We start from the raw sequence: 21224 nt of genomic DNA on the forward strand, positions 1-21224 counted from the left end.
AGCTCGGAGACGTCGTCCGGTTTCGGATACACGAGCCGGTATCGTCTTGCCGCGCGCGGATGGCATTAGGGAGAATCTCAAATTGGCATCATTTCTATTCCATTATTAACAGAAATATCGAACGAGAGCGCGCAAATTCGCGATTCGGTTTTCAATCGAGGGGTGGCACAAAAGCATCATTACGGCAACAGGCGTTCATCGGTTTAGCGTATAATTGCTTCTCTCTCTCTCTCTCTCTCTCTCTCTCTCTCTCTCTCTCTTTCTCTCTCTTTCTCCGTGCCGATCGGGTAACCGAATCCTTCATTTTCCTATCTATACAATTACGCTCAATTCGATACGCCCCATCAGAAAAACACTCTTAACGAATTTCGTATCTCTTCATTCGACTAATAAATCCCCCATTCGTGCCGACATTTAAGCCCTATAGATTAAATTACTTTTTATGTTCAAGTACGGCGAGTTCCCGCGAACAAAATATTCGATATATGTATGTACGTAGTGTGTACGCCGCGTTCGTATAATACATGCTTGCTTTGGCTCGTTCTATGAATTCCTAAATCCAGACGTACAGTCCGACGCAAGACTCAATTCGTAACACTGTCAAATTCGATAGGCCGAGGGAATTAGAGACTTTTTGGACATTGCTGTGTGGTTATTGACTAGAAGCAGAGTCTGAGAAGATGCCGTTAATTTTTACATCTTTCGAGCTGGAACAAAACGTTGTTAACGCTGCTATGCGATAAATTTATTCGTCCGGAATGTCCAACGATCACAGTGGCCAATTTATGTTCGAAGAAGCAGCAAAACTATAATACGAAAAGTTTAGATCGCTTTCACGAACTACCAGCACAGTTATTGCTTACTCGTACGCTGCTGTGTTCTTCGAACGAGAGTCTGACGCAGTGATTGAAAAATATGTAATTTACTTGAATTACGCTATACACCGTACGACATGTGTATGTTTCGTTTTTCATATGTTTATACATCGAATTAACCGTTTGCAGTCGAAGCTATTTGAATTCGAAATCCAAAACATGATTTCTGATCCACGGTATCTCTATTTTATATAATTTATTGCGATTCGTGCGTATGGATTTGAGCCTGTTTAGAAGTGCAATGAAGCTTTCACAATTTTCTTTTGAATACGAACGAGTCTGATGCTCTGAAAATGCTTTTGAAAAATAGCAATTTTTATTGGCGCGTCTTTAAGTAAACTTATACTATGTTAAGTTAATCTTGCTAGAGATATAATACGTTTTGAAAACATGATCTCAAAATCGAACGAGAATGAGTATTAACTTTTGTTTCCATCCATTTTCATCAGAGATCCTGTAATAACACTGTAACGTTGGAAATCCTGTGCTTCGCGAACAAACGTTAAAAACGTTCTGAATTTTCCGATACAGTTCCCTACGAACGAGGCAGACGATCACACATCCGCGAGAAGTTCGATCGCCGTATTCTTTCCTCGGAAACACTTGAAATTTTGCCTCAGATTGTACGCGTGCGCATGCACGTATAGCGAAACAAATGGGAAACGATTAGAGCAGCTTGCTCGCTTCGAACATCCAACGTTTCAATCCGAAACGAACGATCGCCCGCCACGAGTTTATTAACATTCGTTCACCGGGTGCTCGTCGATCGCGTTCGAAATCATTATCAGCGACGAGAAAAACACTTTCCTCCGTCGAAAAAAGAATTCCTTTGATCCCGGCGAGAGCGCGCGCGCGCGCACGCGTGGATGATTGTTCCCACTTCACGGACTTCACAGCCAAACTCGGCGAAATCGTTTGATCGCATTAGACCGAGATTTAACGAGCGGAACGAATCATCGATCGACCGGTAATCCAAAGTCACGCGGAATTCGCACGATTCGACGGGGTGTCTCGGCGCGAGCGCGTGTTCCCATCAATCTCCCGGTTCCGCAGAACGATTTCCTGGTGCACGCGTGCACGATTCGACGGTTCTACGGTTCTACGGTTCCTAGGGTCCTCTGCCGAGCGGCGCGAACCGAACCAAGGGACTCGTCCCTTAGGAACCAGGGCCACGTGGCCGCCTAACGCGTGCGAATGAAATTCGAACGGGGAATGCCGGCCACCCCTCGACATGCTCCAGAACACAGTCTACGTCTTCCGGGGAGGGTTCAGCCAATGGATCCTTTAGTCGACAGAGCTCCACTGACCTTGAAACTGTCCATTGATTCGGGCGAAATCAAGAGTACACGACGCCGGAGTCCCGCTCTCAATGAAACGTTTCTTCTACCCTTTCTACTGAATGGTCGAATCCAATCAGAGAAAATGTTTGTATATAGGAAATAGATATACAGTGACTCGCATTAATATTCGGACACGATATTGTTAGAGGAATTATTGCTCCTTTTTATTGTTTATGACAGTATTATCGAATCAATTGTTTTTTTTCATATAATAAAGCGCTTCTTAAAGTAAGTAGAAACATAAATTTTCTTTATTTATTGCGCATGTTCTTCTGTATAATAAGCGATATAACGTTATTCTATGCAAAATCGCGTTAAACTATTACGGTTGACAAGTGAATAGTTTGAGAGATATTTGTACTTTAATTACATTGAATTTATAGACCGTGATGTACAGCGTCGCTATTAGCAAGCACGCCGACAGAGCTAGATAATATTCCAACGTTAATAAACTTTGAAATGTTTCCCGAAATGTTAACCTTTCTGACAGTACTTTTTTATTTAACCAGGCACGATGGATGAAATAATGGAAAAATAGTTACAGCATTCCGCTTTTCCAAAAAAAAAAAAAGGAAAAAAAGAGAGAAAAGGAGCACAATTGCGTTTTGCAACTGCGCCGATACACTCCTGTAAAAAAAAAAAACGAACTGCTCGGCGATAGAAAGCTTGATGAACAGCGCGAAATTGCCCTTTGCAATTTTTTTCTATCTGCGATAGAAACAGAGTTAAACCCCGCCCAATCACTAGATTCACCCTGTGCAGACAGTAGACTGTTGATCTTTTTGCAAAAGCACGGCACGAATATGAAACAAAACAATCATAGATGTGGCAAGCTGTTAGCGAATGCGTTAAAGATTTATTATGGTTCCGGGTGGATTAAATTTTTTGGAAAACTCAGCCCGCAGCTAACCGCTGTTCGCGATCGGTTAATTGATTTTAATTTTTGAGCGTTACGGTGAACGTAATGTTGCCGTAATAGATGATTGAAGTTCGCGTTTGCAAAATTGCACGTTCGTTACGGGCTATTTGTCGTACCGACGCGACAGATAAATTACAGCACCGAAGAAATTAATATCATTACTAAATTGGTTTTCCCAAATTGGATGACCCGATAACAGCATCGGTTTGTCCAAATCAAGGGATGCATAATAGAAATTTGTCCGCGAAGCGATGCGTGCTATTATTTACGTACGTTGCTATCACTTTTCGTGGACAATGTAGATGTCCGTGTAGTATTTGCACCCTCATTGGTCATTGTTTTTCCTCGATAACTCGTAAACGATGCCTCGGAGAACATTTTTCTAAAGGATAAAGTTACTTCGAATCACCTCGGAAAGTCCTCATTTTCCGGAAACACCATAATTTCGGGACACCCTGTATATTTGATTTGATAAAAGAATAATCAAATATACAGGGTGTCCCGAAATTACGGTGTTTCCGGAAAATGAGGAGTTTGTTTTATTTAAGATTTTATTTTAGATTATAGATTTTATAAAGAATCGCAATTTAATTAAATTGCTGAAAATGACTTCTTTGTATCATAATACACGCTTCGCATCTACGTTTCATAGTCTGTCGTATACGTTGAAAAATTCCTGGTGTGTATTTCGAATTTTGTCATATGCTGTGGCAATAATGAAAGTATTCAGCATTGCGACATTGTTAACAGTATTATTCATCGATACTATTGATTTGCTATTGTCACTATAATTTGCTATTATCTCGAAAACGAAGAGTTTGCGGACTTACGTTTATATGACCTTAACTTGCGGAGTCGCCGCTAACTATGATGACCCACACATAAAAGAAAACCATATACGTATATTGGTTTGCAGAGGTTTACATCCACTAAAAACTGACGCTTTAGTATCGAAGTGTGCAGTTCACAAGTGGAAAATCTAGATTCCCAAAAGACTAAACTCGGGGGCTTCGGTTGTAGAAATATCCGTTTTGCAGTTATCGTGGAGATATTTGCAATATTCGGCCAGCGTGGCGTCAATCTCACGAGCATGATGTCACAAGATGGCCGCGGCTAACGGTTTTTCGTAAATATCGAGAGATTTAGAGCTCGAATCGAAGATTCGCAACCGAAGCAACCGAGTTAAGACATGCACAAAGGCAGTGGTGTGTATTTTCAGTTGATTACTTACTTAATTAAGACATACGGCTAGTGGATGTGAAACACCACCTCGAGGTTCCGATATTTCTCACTGCTAGCGCCACGGTTCTCTTATTTCGGGGACACCCTGTACACAATGCACGTCTCAAATTCTTACAAATTTCCGTGCCGATTGATTTAAGCGGATGTAACGGGTGTAAATGACGAAACAGGCGTACAAAGTGGCGTCTTCGAATTATCGTCGACGTTCGCGTGCTCCAGCTGTATTGAGATCGGATTGCACAGGTGGGCACGTAGCTGCGTAAATAATGAGACCGGTTCACGCGTGAACCATGTTTTATTCATCGCCGGTCGCTGCAGACTACACAGGCAGGATGGAAAATTGTTAATTCTCCATAAAATCCGGCGATCGTCCGGAAGCAATAGCGTTCCGCAAGCTTGACCGGCCGCTCGATATTCGGTTCGTCTTTCCGGGACGCTCGCTCGTTATACAACAGGATGCTATTCGAGGCAAGATGGCAGCTCTCAAACGAGAAACCCCTTTTTTCCTCCTTTATGAAACGAAGACGAAAGAGAGGTTCGACCTCTCCGCTCGGCCTCGGAGCTTGCAATTCCGATTGTAATATCCGTCGTCTAGTTTGCAAGCTGTTGCCTCGCGGATGACCAATAATTTATTACCCGGCTGAACAATCTAAAACCATCGGGATTCTTTCCTCGCTGTCCGTTCGCCTCCTCGAGCTCAGGATCGCGCAATATCGGAGCGGCTTTGCGACTCTTCGCGGGAACAGGCGATCAGAAAACCCGGGCGAAATGGCACGGCGATCGACGATATTTTGCAGTGATTGATATCGCACACGGGGATCCGCCTCGTTCCTCTCTTCGGAAATACCTGGCACCGGCACGTTTCGAATATTGCTTGCGAGTCGCAGTCGAATCCGGTCGCTTTATGCTTTAAATACAATTTGACCTCGTTCGGCGAACTTCGACACTTGGTACGCGGGACGCGTCACTTTCACGCGTCACGAATCTTTTAAATTTACGATCGTCGAAATTGTAAAGATTACGCGTCCCCGATTTTGTTTCGTTTCATTCGACGTATATTACAACTGGAAATCGCCAGAACTCTGAATAGAAATGTGCTCATTAGTTTTATGAAGCAACGCGAAGCGGCCGCGCATGTCGCGGAGACGCTTAATTAACGGAGAATAAGTTTTTAAACAGTTTTAAACAGAGAATGGTGTAAAGTTTATGAAATTCGAAGCTACGTTTCATTTTCTGGAAATACTCGTGCGTCTACGGTTGAAGTTGTCTTTGCTGCAGACGGAAAATTATGCAGCGTCGGGATAACAATCTCGTTCGTGTTGTAGTTTCGAGAAAATGTCCGGCGAAAGATTTTTCGAAACTGGACAAATTGCCCGAGTTAGGGGAGTTTGGACGTCCTGGGACCGTGTCCAACGCAGAAATGAGAAAAACTTTAAATGCGCCTTTCTTGAAACTTCGTTTTCCAACATTGTCTTTCCGGAGACAGCTGGATCCGTCTGCTTTTCCATCAATACCGCAAGGTGTGTGTCGCTTAAATATTTCCAAGACTTTTTGGAAAAGTAACGAAAACTTCGATTTGTTATTCGAATACGTTTCATCGTGTTTTACGTGATCGCCTCGATCTGAGGCAATCCATAAGCGAAACGATTTACTGTTCTATTGTCTGAACACACATCCTGCTTACCTGCATAATCGAGATTCTACCGTAGCACCTCGAAACGATTTATTTTAATTTAACCCTTAGCACTCCACGCGTTTCTCGAGTACTACCTACCAGCGACCCCGGCACATTTTTGGAGCAAAGCGCCTGAGATAAAGGAAGTCTTATTTTGAGCAGAGAAGATTACGCGTCCTTGCGAAAGCGTTTGATTTTATTCATTTTATGTTGCTAAGCATAAAAATGGGCAAAAAATGTTTTAATCGTAATGGTATCTACTTAACATTGTGCGATGTCGGTGCATCAACATCGTGAATTGTGACCGAAATTTCCAAGCAGCAAATGCATCCTCATCGAAATGGGTAAATTTACTATTAATGATATTCTTCGCAATTCTTAAATAAATATATCCCTCGTGTTCTTTGACGCGATTTATTATAAAATTAGCATTGCGATCGTCTGTTGAATTCTGTTTGGATACGGAATTATCGAAACAAAAATATCTTTTGCGTGAGTTTGCCGGAATTTGTTGATTGTTAATCTTCACTGGAATCGGCTCAATTAATGATTAAATTAAATTAAAAATTAGTAAATATTCTTCGGACGTTCTAAAATAAAGTTGAACAGCGTTTTTCTGAAAAATGTCGCTACCAGCAACTCCGGCACATTTTTGGAGCAAAGCGCCTGAGATAAAGGAAGTCTTATTTTGAGCAGAGAAAATTACGCGTCCTTGCGAAAGCGTTTGATTTTATTCATTTTATGTTGCTAAGCATAAAAATGGGCAAAAAATGTTTTAATCGTAATGGTACACACGCTAAGCACGTTTTCACTGCAAATAACAATTTCCAACGTCGACAAAAACATAGCATCTTCGGTGTAATCATGCTTGAAACATTGGGCTCCGCAGCAGAGCCTTCGGATTTACGGAACAAATGACGGATGTCTCCATAGCAGAGCCTTCGGAGCGCTAAGGGTTAACAATGTACGAAAAATGACCAACCCGTCACTTAATCTAAGAATACGGAAACATCCTAAGCATTTCACCTTGACACCGGCAGTCTTAGATAGCCGGGAAACGACTGAAACAGCGAACAGCATGGCACATGCATTCCAACTCTTTCCACCAGCCGGCTAAAAAATCACGAAATCAAAAGCCGGAATCGTCGCTCGTGTCCAACAAAGGCAGCGTCGAGAGTGTCGGATGCTCGAAACTTGTCGGAGATCAGCGACTGCTGTCGAAAGTATCGAGGGAAGTTGATGCTCAGTCGCGTTTCCGTTATCTCCGATTCGTCTTCTTTTTCCGTCGAGGCGAGCAACGATTCGGGTAGCGTGACAAACGCGAGAACAGCGTAAAACCGGGCAAGCGTTCGCTTTACCTAACAAATGTCGCTTGCTCGATCGAGCCGTATAGCTGCGACCCTCTTTCGCCGAGCGTACCGCGCTCGCACACGCGCCTCAAAACATTTCCAGCCACGTGACCAATTTTACAAGCGAATAGAGAGAGGCTCGTGGCTTCCCTCTGTCCGTAGGAGGTCCTGGAACAACGGCGGCGTTTGTTTTGTTACGTGTGGCCCCGGCATTCGGGGCGCAATTAGCGGGCCGAAGGAACAACACAGCGGAGAAGAGACGGCGCGATCGAATCTCGTGCGGAAAGATCACGGCTGTCCGGTTCTATGTATGTATGTATGTATGTATGTATATCCGCGCGTGTACAGCCCGAAAAAATCCGAGTGATATTATTCTTCGGGTAAATGAAACGAGATCAAAGGGATCGAGAAACGGCGCGGTAATTGAACAGCAATTTAAATTTAAATCAGGGAGCTGACCCCCGAGGAGCCAGGGACCTTTGTCCGGCTGCTGGATCCGTGTTATTGAATTTTTTTTCGTCTTCTCTCCTACGGCGCCGAACGGATATCGTGCTCTCTCGAAGGATGCAACGTCCGAGAGCGAGAGGCGGCGAGTGCCGCGCCGCGGCACGGCACGGCACGGCGCGGCACGGCGCTGCGCGGCGCGTTAGAGGATAATATATCGAGGGTGAAAGTCGGCTATGTCCTCGGGGCTGTAGAATCCCAACTACAACTCGACGTACGATGCACCGAGTGGTAATGATTCCCTCACGGCTCGTAACGGTTTGCCCAACCCGGCCCGGCTCGGCCCGGCTCTGCTCGGCTCTACTCGGCCCGGCTCGACTCGGCCAGGCCGGGGCTTGCATTTCCTGCTTGTTCCGCGAAACGATCCAGACGCATAACTTCCGTTCGCCCGTCCGACCGCAAGGTCAGAGGTGAGCGCCGTGTATAACGTCGACGTCGCTCGCCCCGAACTAACTTTCGACATTATTCGCGTTACTAGCCACGACTCTGTACGCCAGACCATTATTATCCCTCCGGCCGTCTGCCCGCGCGCATTTCCCGGTAATCTAGCGTGCCTATTTTTGCCCGACCGGCGAACAAATCGCCCCGAGGACGACGAAGGGCCGATCCGATATTCCAAACTAACGTTAATCCCGCCGGTTCGAACGCCACTGCTGGCCCCGTTTCTTCCGTCGGCGCGATGGAATTAAACCGGAAGACGGATACGCGTTCGATGCAACTGTTCGCAACGCGCCGCTGTTCCAGACAGAGAGAGAGAGAGAGAGAGAGAGAGAGAGAGAGAGAGAGAGAGAGAGAGAGAGAGAGTTTCTTGCCGACTGCTCGGGGCGGAGATGAATCGCCTTCCGTGCGGCTCGCGCGTTTCCCCGACACATCGATACAAGGGGCGAGAGAGAGTCGCAGATACAGCAACCCTTTCAACGGAAAGAATCGCCGGCGTGTTTCATTGGCGGCCGGCGAGCGGAAAGTGGCTCTTAAGGCGCCTACGGAATGGAGAGGTCGCACGCTTCCATTCGTCCTGAGTGGGTACCTCCGTCTGGAAGGATCGTCGCCCATTGGTTTCCCGGCGTTCGAGAGCTAGTCCCGGGCATCGACTTCGCGGATTTCTCGGCGGAAGCCGGGCAACGCGGAGCCTACGGTACGTGCACGCCGGGGCCGAGCAAGTTAGGCCGGTGAACCGGAGGAATACGAACTTATGACGGGGTAACCGGGAGGAGGGGGAGAAGAGGACCCAACGCCCGGGGAAAAAAAGACGGGGGATAGGGACCGGTTGTGAAAGACCGGCCAAGACGCGTAGCACCTTGAACCAACGATGAACGGCTCGTTGACCAACACTTGATCCATCGTCGAGAGGTCCATAATGCACGTAACACCCTCTTCAGAAACGCCAAGCGCCTTATTCACCTGGAGTCCCATGGAAGCTCATAATATCCAGGAGCCCGCAAGAGAACGCTAGCGCGAGCGCTACCGCGAGACGTCCAGACTTTTGTCTCTCTTTCTCTATCACTCTCTCTCTCTCTCTCTCTCTCTCTCTCCCTCTCTCTCGCTCTCTCCTACTCTCCTCTTCCGTGGTCATAATTACGAGACGTTAATTACGCGATGAATGCACCCGCGGCATAGGAGAGCCGCGTCACTCGAGAGCGGTGAGCTTTCAAGGGTAATGCAGCAGCCACTCAGGTACACCAGATGGTGTCGATTTGTTCGAGTTCGCTCTTTTATCCTCAGCGCGACTGTTATTCCGCCTCGCGTTCGAGTAACAATAAAAAAAAACCGCATCTGCCTAATCGGTGCGTTAGCAAGTCGCAGCAGCCTGCTAGCTACTAGCTGGCACCGGGAACCGCGGCGATGGCGCAGGATGCTGTCTCCGGCAACAGGCGACAGAGAGTCATCAGAAACAACGCCAGCGAACGAGGACTGGGAAGTGGTGGAGCTGCAACCATTGCCAAGCGAGTCATCCACCGGGCCCGCACGCTCTCGTAATTAGCAGCGAATCTACTCGCGCCGGCTTTTTTTCCAAACCGCGAATCAATGAATCGCAAAGCAGCCACGTCGAGGTCGACGGCCTGGCGCGCGGCGCTCTCTCCCGCAGATTCGAAGGAAGAAATTCCTCTCGACGACGCTCGATCGAACACCACCGGGCCGATATTACGCGCCGATGGTGCCCGTTGTGTCTTCGGCTACCTCCAGAATCCACGGGGTTCCTCACTCTCTCTCTCTCTCTCTCTCTTTCTTTCTCTCTCTCTCTACACCCGGGTCCCTCGCCCGAAGCTCTAGTTACCATTTTCCATCCGACTAAACGATTGCTTAGAGCGCTCGCGGAGTGCTTTTTCGTTGCGAAGGAACACTGCCAGGTGTTCGGGAATACCGGGATCCTGGGAGGAGCATTCAACCCTTGCAAAGCGATCGAAATATACAGCCGAGGCTTATTCGAATAGATCGGACAATCCGCGGAGTTTTCGGGTTTCTCCGAGAATAGTAACGAGCACGAACTGCGGGCCATTAATTTATCGATTTTCGAAGTCTAAGCAGCCAAGGATTTCTTCGTGATACTTTCGATAGCTAGCTCAAATCGTGAACCAACAAATCGTTCCCCTGGATGGCACGAGATCGATCGAATTTTCATTGTCATTCCGTGTTCACATAGGAGAAAGTGCTAAGAACTCGTTATTATTTCCGTTTAAAGTATACTTTTCTATAGTCGAATATGTTTACGATTATTCTGGCGCAAATTTATAGTATTAACCCTTTGCACTCGAGACTATTTTCATTGCAAAATGAAGGCGTTTGTTTCGACCTACAGTATTTTCGTTTGGTACGATTTTTTTTTTATTTGGTACATATGAAATTGAATGTGTATGCTTATAGAAGACCTCTATTATTCGACAATCTATCGAATACAGACAAATTTAATGAACATTGCTTTGAAAATGGTGTAGCAATTTTTAGCATCGCCTCAGAGTCGACACGCGAGTGCAAAGGGTTAACCTTCTACATGCAGATTAATATCCGACATTTCCAATGCATAATTGGAACGTGAATTTCTTTTAAATCCTTTTGTTTAGTATCTCAAGCTTAACCCCTAGCGCTCCACGCGTTTCTGGAGTACTACCTACCAGCAACTGCGGCACATTTTTGAAGCAAAGCGCCTGAGCGGAAAATTATTTTGAGCGGAAAAGATTACACGTCCTTGTGAAAGCGTTTGATTTTATTCATTTTATGTTGCTAAGCATAAAAATGGGCAAAAAATGTTTTCATCGTAATGGTACACATCCTAAGCACGTTTTCGCTACAAATAACAATTGCCAACGTCGACAGAAACATAGCAAACGAGCCTTCGGATTTACGGAACAAATGACGGATGTCTCCATAGCGGAGCCAACGGAGCGCTAAGGGTTAAAGATACGACTTCAATGAAACAACTATTTTACACTAAAATGCTATCAGAAGATCGATAAAATCGAGTTCGGAAAAATTCATCCACGTCTGTTGCATTTGACTCTATTCGAACAAGAATCTATTGCTCCTGGATTCATGGTAAACAACGCCAACAAGAATGGGGTATCACGATTACGTTTGAAGCACCAGCGTTGGAGATACAAATCGGAGCAACAGTGTCCGAAGAACGTCTGTCGGAAGCGTTGGGCGGTGCTTTCCCAAGAGCGCAAAAAATTGTTAAAGAAAACGGAGGAATGTGTTCCCGGTTGTCCAACAAGGTATAATCGCTGGAAACCCGATTGATGTGGACGATGATGGGGAAAGCAAATGCAGAAACAGCTTAGAACAGGTATAGGCAATAAGCGGTTTTTGCTCCGGAACGATCTGGATTGGGCCCCGGGAGCGATGCTCCGGGCAAATGGCGCCAGAGAAACGGATCGAAGACTATCTATCTTGCTAGCTATGCGCGGCACAAGCGTTTCGTTGCTCTCGATTTCAACGTGGCAAAGGCAATGCCCTACAGGACCATCTGTGCCGGTGATCATCATAGAAGCAACACGTTCGAAGATCGAAATGGATCCCGACTGCGGAACAAGCAACAGCAACAGCGTGGTGCGCCTGCGAAGTTATCGACAGGCGGCGGATGAAATTTAATGATGCGGGAGAAGCGTATGAGACTCGATAATTACACCGGGCGTTGAATAACAGCGGGGGATTCGTGGGAACCAAGGATTTAGAATTGAATGAGAGCTCGCCGCAGCGTCAGGATGACGCGCCGGATCGCGTCGTCGATCCGCTCCGATATCGCTCGCTTCCGAAAATTCCGTCGGCCATTTTACCGGCGCCGGATTTATACGGCTCGTAAACGCTCGATAGCGTATCGCCTGGCAGCGAACCAGTTGTTCACCCTTTCACCGATAAGATTCGATTACTTTCGAGTGTCATCCGGAGCTCCGTGGGCGACGGACCTTCCTTGGAAATTTATAGCCGATGCATGATTTATCGGGCCGGCTCGGCAATTAAATCGCCGTTTATATTAAGCCAGTCTGCGGAATCCATAAAGGGTTATTACAGTCCGAGATAAACCGACGGGGTTGCGGAGGAGCGGTGGAGGGGCCGGGAGGGAGGAGGGCCAGAAGCAGGGGTGCCGGAGGTCTCTCCGCAAATGCATCGAACGAATCGTCGTTTGCAATTAAATTAAGCCAAATTACGCGCAGGAAAATGAATAATTATCGGACCTGGAAATATGAGGGACATCGAGCCGTCCACCCTCCGCGGACTGCGCCACATATTGCGTGATACTCGGCCGGCTTAAATTGGAAATTGCGCGATCACGCCGAATCCGGCTCTCTCGTTTGCGAAAAAAAAGAAGAAAAATCCGCCGGCCGGATTTTTGGAAGCGTCTGAACGATCACCGGTCTATTTGTCAATGGCTCCATTGTGACGGAGGAGAGAAGCGACCTAGACCGGAATGCCTTTTCACGAGCCATAGCCCAGCCAAGTGTACACGAAGCAGATTTACACTCGACTTATCGTTCCCCGATCTAACAACGAACGATGAATACAGAGCTTATTGCCAATAAGGGGATCCATGGATCTACCGCGGTTGACTCGTTCGATATGGGTCCTCTGTGCGAGCCGGTATGCACCAATTAGTAACGTTCAAAGCTGATCTTCTAGCTGTTCGGTCTCATTCATCCGGCCAATTTGATACATTTTTTTCACTACTTCCGAATACGGGGAATACGAACGATTTTATCTCAGCCTATGCCCGGGACTGTGTGTGGAACTATTGTCCCTTCGAGCAATTATTTCAGAACAAAGCTTCTAGTGTCATGATCGTTAACCGTTTGCGCTCGAAGCGACCATAACTCGAAATCTAAAATAGCTTTTTTCGTCCTATAGTATTTTTTCATTTCATGTAACTTACTTGTGCATTTCATGCATACGACTCAAGCAACAATTACACTCCCTAATGTTTCTTTTTTTAAATATAAACAACTTCGACGACGTTGAAATCATTTTGAAACTTGATATAAGAATTTTCGATGGCGCCTCAGGGTCGCCGCTCGAGACTGTTTCGTTTACCGTAGCGGTGTCCGCTTTTATAACAAATTCTGAGGACAACCAGAGCTCGCTCGTTCGGTTGACGGTCTAGCATTTCGTTTACCTATCATTCCGCGATATTTTTGCATCGGGATCGAACGAAAGGATGGGAAGCGGAAGAAACATTTTGCGTCCCGCGACCGAGGAACGGCCGGTGTCGCCCATATTCTCGATCCTGCCGGCGCGGCGTCTAAATAAATAAATAAATAAAGGCGCGCGCGGCGGTGATTTTATCGAAATCTTTTCTACGGTACGCGAGCGCACAGCCATCGCCCGAGGGAGCGAGACACGCTCGATGAATACGAAACTCCGGGACAAAAGTCCGTTCGGAAGGAAACTTCCATTTATACCAGATGCCATTCGAAAGAGACAAACTGCTAGGAGCAAGAGCATGAAAACGCATACGCGCACCTACCCACGACGCCAAGTTTTACGAGCGTCCGTGAACCCCAACGGGAAGCTTTGTGGATAGGTCACGAACATCGCGTCGGAGCCGCGGCACGGATCGTGAACCCGAGACAGGTCCGACAGCTGTAGCGCGACGATCCTAACGCCAAATCGAATCTCGGAGGGGTGAGGACGCAGCAGGAACGCCTGCGGGCGAGAAAAGCGGAGGTGTCGGGCCCCGGTCCGCGCGCGTCTCTGCACCCGCCTTTTATTTACCGGGAAAATTAGCGGAGTTTGGCCCGGTTGTAACGACCAATCGGCTGGCATTCGATCGAGACGGGATCGAAATCCCCGGCACAGAACGGTCCGGCACCGACGCCATCACTTAGCCCGACCATCGACAAACCCCATGAGCCAAAGTCAATAGCTAATATTGCCCGTTTAGATCGAGCCCGGACGAGCGCAGAGAATACTCCTCGTTCAAAATGAAACTGCCTGCCACCCTCCCGTCATCTAATTCGCCGTCTCTATCGCACGTTTCTCCCTCTGTCCATCTACCTGTATCCCTGTCGAATGTTATTCGAGCATCGCCTCTCCCTGTCTCTTTCTCTCTCACGCTCTCTCCCTCGTTCCCTCTCTCTCTCTCTCTCTCTCTCTCTCTCTCACTCTCAATCTCCCTCTCTCTCTCTCTCTCTCTCTCTCTCTTTCTCTCAATCTCCCTCTCTCTCTCTCTCTCTCTCTCTCTCTGTCTCTCTCCCTCTCTCTGTCTCTCTCTCTCTCCCTCTCTCTCCCTCTCTCTCTCTCTCTTCCCAGCAGGCCCGCGCCGGTTTTACTCTCTCCGGCACCCTCTCGCGGCGCCGGTAATTATTTATAAACACCGTTGCCATTGACGCGACCGAACTAATATTGTTTTATACGTAATGGAGTTCGGAGACGAGAGACCGAAGGACACCGTTTGATTAAACGGTCACGCAGTCGCTGTGTCTGAACTCGACCATTCATCCGACCAATCGCCAAACATATCGGTATCGATCACTGTGTTTCGAGCGCGATTATTTTGGAACCAGCAACGTCGACTCTCGCTCCCCCTCTCTCTCTCTCTCTCTCTCTCTCTACTCGCAGTATCATTTCCCCTCCCGACACTTTGTCAATCTTTGAACGAACAACCGGGTACCCATTTTCGATGCTTCATTTAACAGGTTTTTATGTTATGTAAACGATCAGTTTTTACGTGGATGCTTTTCGAGTAAAAATTGAATATTACAGCTTCGGGCTCTGTTTACGCATTTCGATCGCCTGTCTCGGGCTTAGAGAAAATTGATATCGAATATAATATTGGTATCGAATAGGTATCGAAATATGTTCGTGCGGCATGCTGCAACCGATACAAACTGAAAATTTAACATTGACATTTTCAAATTAGCCAATAAACGCCTGTGTTTGCATGCCGTTACGGTAATTCGTAATTTAAGAAGCATTCACGTCGACGCGATCGTAACGATCGAAACGGTTATTTACACGAAATTTACGTTGAACGGTATTTTCATTATCGAATGTTTAACCGTATATGTCAGCACGAATCAAAATCAACAATTACACATTTATTGGAGAACTACCATTGAAATGACAGAACGTGTTGTATTTGCTGGAGAAGATATAATTGTTCGCATATTTGCGAAACAATGGCGCATGTATATTCGAAGCGAATTTTCGACTCATTGCAAAAACAGCACAACAGCGATAACATTGGTTGTTGGCAGACGATCCTTTCATCCTTGGTTTATCGATCACTATTGACCGTCTCTATTGTCTTCCAGGAAACTTTCCAGTGGTCTTCCGACTATCCCTATTGTCCTACTTGAGGGGCACTGCAGGATTATGCAGGTTCTAAACTTGTAGGAGGATAGTTCAAAATTCGATCTGCTGTAGAACGAAAATTTGGGAATACTGTGTTAATCTCTTCAGAGACTAATTGCTTAGAAACGAATCAGACGATTTTAATTACCTCGCTGCTATATTTCGCGTGCTTTGGAAATGTAAGCACCAAGATTAATTGCGAATGCATTTAAATAATACAATTTAAAAAGAACGCCCAAGTGGCTTGCGAGACCAATAATTAAACGTACAGGTGCCTTGACGACGTTAACCCGTTGCCATACTTCGACGAGTCTGACACATGACGGAGAATTAATGCTATTCCGTTCCATTTAGTCCGAACAAAATTCTGACTTCTTGTCGTCGGTATTTAAACATTTCTGTAAACGTGGACACACGATAAATATAAATTGTTTTTCTTCATCATAGAAATGATCACAATCGAAATACTACTAACCATTGCAACTATGAAGAAAGTAGTACGGCAAGGGGTTAACCCTTTGCACTCGAATAGCGACTCTGAGGCGCCACTGAAAATTGCTATACTATCTTCCTAAATAATCGTAACAGTATCAAATTCGTTTATATTTAAAAAAAAAAACTGTTAAAATTGCAATTATCATACTTGCCAACAAGCTCAATTGCATACGAGTAAATCGTACTAAATCATATGAAACGGAAATACCGTAGATCAGAAAACACGTTTTAGATTTCGAATTAAAATAGCTTCGAGACTGCAAATGGTTGAATACAGCGAGAGACGCGTTCGTAACAATCTGCGAAGATGATGTTCTAAATGAAAGTTTCGCAGCGGCCATTCGGAACCGTGCGACAACGTTGATTAAAACCTATGTAAAACGAGTTCCAACGCTAATCCAACGTGATAATGAATTCACGAGAAAAATGCGACTTCATTTGCTAAAAATCTCGCGAATAACCGCCGCGTTTCCCGACGAGGAGTAATGAACGCGCTGAACTTTTTTCGGCGCCCAGTAATTTCAAAGCGTCTGACTGATGTTCTTTGAAAATTCACCAAGATGTCGTGAAGAGGATACTAGTTTTTTGCCTCCACCTACCCCCCCCCCCCCCCTCCTCATCTCTCATGCACTTATTTCCCGTCGCGTCTGAGGAAAAGGATACCGGAGGACAAGCGATTCGTCTCTGCTTCGCCTTGGCTCTCTTTCCATTAGAGACCACACGTACTCGCACACGTAGCGGAGAGAGGCCAGGTCGTTTCTCTCTTTGCCGAGAACGTTCCTCTATGCGAGAGACGCGAGCACCGCGAATACGGGACGAGATAGACGACACAGGAGGCCGCACCTCGCTGAAATTAGAGTAAGATTCTCCCCGAGGGACGCGGCGTTCGCCGCGGCGCGAACCCGTCGCCATCGACATCTTTCCACGGCCGGATTTCCCTTAAGTGTTTTTGTTCGTTTGCGGGTTCCCAGACACACAGCTCCCGGTTCGGTCTATTAATCTCTAACGTCGAATAATTACATGCTCGGATATTAACCGTCGTCGCCCTGCCCGGCATTGTTCGCGGCGCGTGTATCTCTCCGCAAAAATCGCGGTTCGAGACACGGAGGCGTAGCCCGCCGCGGCGAGGGGACACCGAACACACCCGGCAGACCGACAATAGCGGAAATAGCTCTACTGCTTCGAAATCCCTTAAGCACTCGACATTAATTCTCGCTACTCGTGGAGTCCCTCCTCGGGAGAAAAAACAACGACCGATCAGGGCGGGAGGGGCGAGGGGGCCCGACGAGCGTGCAGATAGCGGACGCGCGAGGGCGAACGAACGAATGGTACACCACTCGCAGATTCTGCTCGATCGGCTACGCTTGCGAAGATCGTGTGTTAACGCATTTTTTGCGGGTCACGGGTCGAGCTTTATCTCGCCTGCCGGGAGAAAACCAGCGAAGTTTGATCAAATTCATTTCCTGGAAAATATTTGATGTCTTCGAAACCTACGATGAGATTTTGACAAGAAGTATGTAACGAGGAATTTTAGGACTTCAAAGGGGACTCTTTCAAATATGTAACGAAATTTATAAAATTAAATTTTTTAGGAAGGTACTAACCCTTTGCACTCGCGAGTGGCGACTCTGTGGCGCCACTGAATTTGTAATATCACGTTCCAAGATATAACTTTCGTATTATCAAAGTTTAGATCTAAGAAATTTAAATTGAAAGCGTAATTGTTATGTGAGTCATAAAACTCAATTTCATATGCATAAAGTGCACTTTGTTTTACAAAATAATAATTCTATAATATAATAATATATAATATATAATATAATAATTATATAATATAATAATTATATTATATTTATATTATATATTTATAATTAATAAATATATAATATAATAATTCTATACTATAAGTCAGAAAAATGAGTGCAAAGGGTTAATATGTACTATACCGTATGTACCTATAATGTGTTGACACTAAATTTACCGAGAAGTAACAACAAGCGTTGCTTCGTAAAAGTCGGAAGATCGATTTAGATTTTGAAAGGATTTCGTTATAAACTGTTCTCGAGCATTCCCCGTGAAGCAGTCTCTAAAGTTAGTAGAATTGTGAAATAAGAAACCCGTCATTTTGACTGTGGAATGTTTAGTGTTAAACGTCTGTCAGAGTTCGTTCGCCTGACTCGCTCTTTGTCTCGTATTTAGATGAACGGACCCGATAGTGTCCTTCGTCAACGAACTCTGATCGGCCATTATCTCCCTGGATAGACTACATTGTTGCTCGGAAGTATTTGAATAGCTGTGATTTTTATACACGGCATAAATTGACAGTTAACTTGTAAACGTTTTACGCTACTCGCGAACGTGACTCTTTCCGGCTGATGCTTCTTCAGTGGATAACAGTGTTTTAAAAGCTCCGACCAAATTTATGTAACATCGTGAAATATAACTACTCTTGTGCCCGCAGGTTCTCTTAGTAACTTTGTTTGAGCTGGGCAAAAAAAGATTTGCCGCTTTTTCAGGTAAAATCGTATTGCAAAAATCGTATTGTAATCGGGTGCAAAATATTAATGTTTATTTATTAAATTCTCTTATAACAGAGCCTTCCGTTTATTTACGTAAAGTCTTGAATGCTTCGAAGTGCTCTACAATTGCTAATATTTGAAAACGTGCGGGCAGTTTCCAAGATTTCCTAGTTTAACGACCGTATCGACCGATGTATTAATAATTTTTAGTAACACATATAGAAAATGATTTATAATGTAACTTATAATGCTTTTTATCATTACTCGTGAAATATTCGATTCAGCAATCATTGCAGTGTAGTCACTAATAAAGTGTTATGCAAAAAGTAACTTTCGTTAATAATTTCACAACGATTTTTAGGTAACCGCGATTAAAAGTGCCCTTTCGAGCAGCAAATGCATATGCATACAAGAGTTCGTAGCTCCGCCAATAGAATTGATCGCTGCTGAAAATTACCAGCCTCAAACTTTTTTGCATTCCAATCGTTAATACGTTCGGAAGTGCCGTATTTAAAATAACATCCTAGAAGATCTGTGAAAACGATGAAAACGAAGGAAACTTGCGAGAAGGTATTCCCATCGCCGCAGTTGAAAAGCACGCGGCAACTCTGCGACGGGTGAAATCCCAAAAGGGTAAAAAGAAGATGGCGCCAACGCGAGGCCGAGGACGCGGCGCCGACAACCCCTATTTTCCTCGATCTTAAGTACCCAGGTGCAGAATAAAGATCGTTCGAAGTAGAATACCTGTCAGACGCAGGCGAACAATCTATTGGTCCTGGAGGAACGCCACTCCAGGCTGCGCCATGGTCCCCCGTAGCCGAACGCACCTGTTCCTCGGTCACTCGATCGTCACACTTCAATCACAATCTTTCGAGGATTCCTGTTGCGCCCGATACCGCGTCATCTCGTCGTCGCGAACCGGCCCGGCGAAACCTCGAAAACGTCGAGGGTTAATATTTACTCGTTGATCTCTCCCTTTCCGGGGGCCCGGCGGCCCTCCGCCGCGGCTCGGTCCCACGATATAACCGGTTCCGCCAGCGTATCCTGCGATTCGCGATCGTCAATTCTGCGAAACCCTTTCCGGCCGGCGACTTTCTAACCGACGACAGTCCTATTCGACGGTGTTTTCGCCACCCAACACTCGCGATTATTCACTCGGCAGGATCCCGTGTGCCCGAAATAACGCGTGAACCCGGCTCGCCCGTGGCGTAAACGACACGCACGTGGCCAGCGACGATACTGTCGGCGACGAAACCGACGAACCGACTGACGACCGTCCTTCGGAAGAATGCGCCGCGCCGTCTTCCGTTTACCTTTCGAGGAGGCAAACGGAATCAATCGACGCGGGTGCAAACACGACCTGGGCCACCGACCGGCTCCCAACGGTCAGGGTGCGTGTATCGTGCGCGACTTCCGGCCCACACGGACGTCCTCCAGGCCCGAGACCGTTCGATCACCGACTCGTCGTCGCCCGCAAACTTTGTCTATTATTCATCGAGACCATCTAAACTGTACTCCGCAAGATGTCCGACGCGATTCCCGGAAGTTGCCCACAGGTCCACGAACCAAGCCGATTGTTTTGTTCGCGATCTCTGCCGGCCCGTTCCCCACGAAGTCACTGATTTCAACACTGAGCCGCTGATCACTTTCGGCGACGATAGGGGAGGGGTGTCTGTTTTTTAGTTGACCTTGTAGGACAGTCTCCGGGCCATTTTAAACGGCGAGACCGGCGAGTCGGGAACGATTTCGCGGCGGTAAATCCCAGAACGGCATATCGGTCGTGATCACGGTCGCGAGGCACGTTGCACAGTGCCGCGTTAATCGAGATTTCGCGGGCTCCTCTTGCGGCGTTCAAGAGCGCGAATGCACACGGGATGCGCGCGTCCCGGCGGCTGCGCGTGCACTGCCCGCGCGGTTCCCGTTCCGATGGCCCCCCACCCTCTCCTAGGGTTCCGCAGAAACGAACGTGCACGGGACCCCATGTCCCTTTCTCGGTCTCTCTTCTCCTGTTTGCTTTCTCCCTTCCCCCGTAGGGCCTCGTCCTTTATCTCTCTTTTCGGCCGACTCAAAATTGCCTCAGCTCCCGCCGAGACCATGTTTTCGAAATAAGGAGCCGCGGCCACCTTGCGATTCTAAAAAAATCGACACCTATTCGGAAGGTCCCCGAACAGGTCGCTTTGGCAGCGGATCTTGCGAATAACTGGGATTTCACGCGTTCGTGGCAAAAATGAGGAATTGAACGTGTAATTGCGAAGGCATGGGAAGCATTTGATAATGTTGTTACGCTCGGCGAAATTATTGCAACTGTTTTATGTTATTTGGCGAAATCAACAGCGATATGTTTATTTACATTTTTTAGCGATTTATCAGAATGTCTACAATCTCTACACTCATAAATCTTGTACCCATCATTTTGACGAATCCTGTAAACCTAATGTTAACTTTTGTTCCTTGCAATTGTGCTGCAAAATAAAAATGTTGCCCTAAGATCCGCGGTCTACTCGTAACTATGCAATTAATATAG

At 46.4% G+C, this 21224-nt stretch overlaps 1 protein-coding gene across 1 annotated transcript in view; it reads right to left on the minus strand.

Moving 5' to 3' along the window:
- The window catches only part of LOC117224800 (uncharacterized), a 610978-nt gene extending 590387 nt beyond the window's left edge, over positions 1-20591 (minus strand). Inside the window, exon 1 of the mRNA XM_076524388.1 lies at positions 19445-20591. The gene's annotated coding sequence lies outside the window, so the exon portion shown is untranslated. The remainder of the gene's footprint in view (positions 1-19444) is intronic.
- Between the last annotated feature and the right edge of the window lie 633 nt (positions 20592-21224).

The sequence above is a fragment of the Megalopta genalis genome, chromosome 9 (assembly GCF_051020955.1).
Source record: "Megalopta genalis isolate 19385.01 chromosome 9, iyMegGena1_principal, whole genome shotgun sequence".
Taxonomy (NCBI): domain Eukaryota; kingdom Metazoa; phylum Arthropoda; class Insecta; order Hymenoptera; family Halictidae; genus Megalopta; species Megalopta genalis.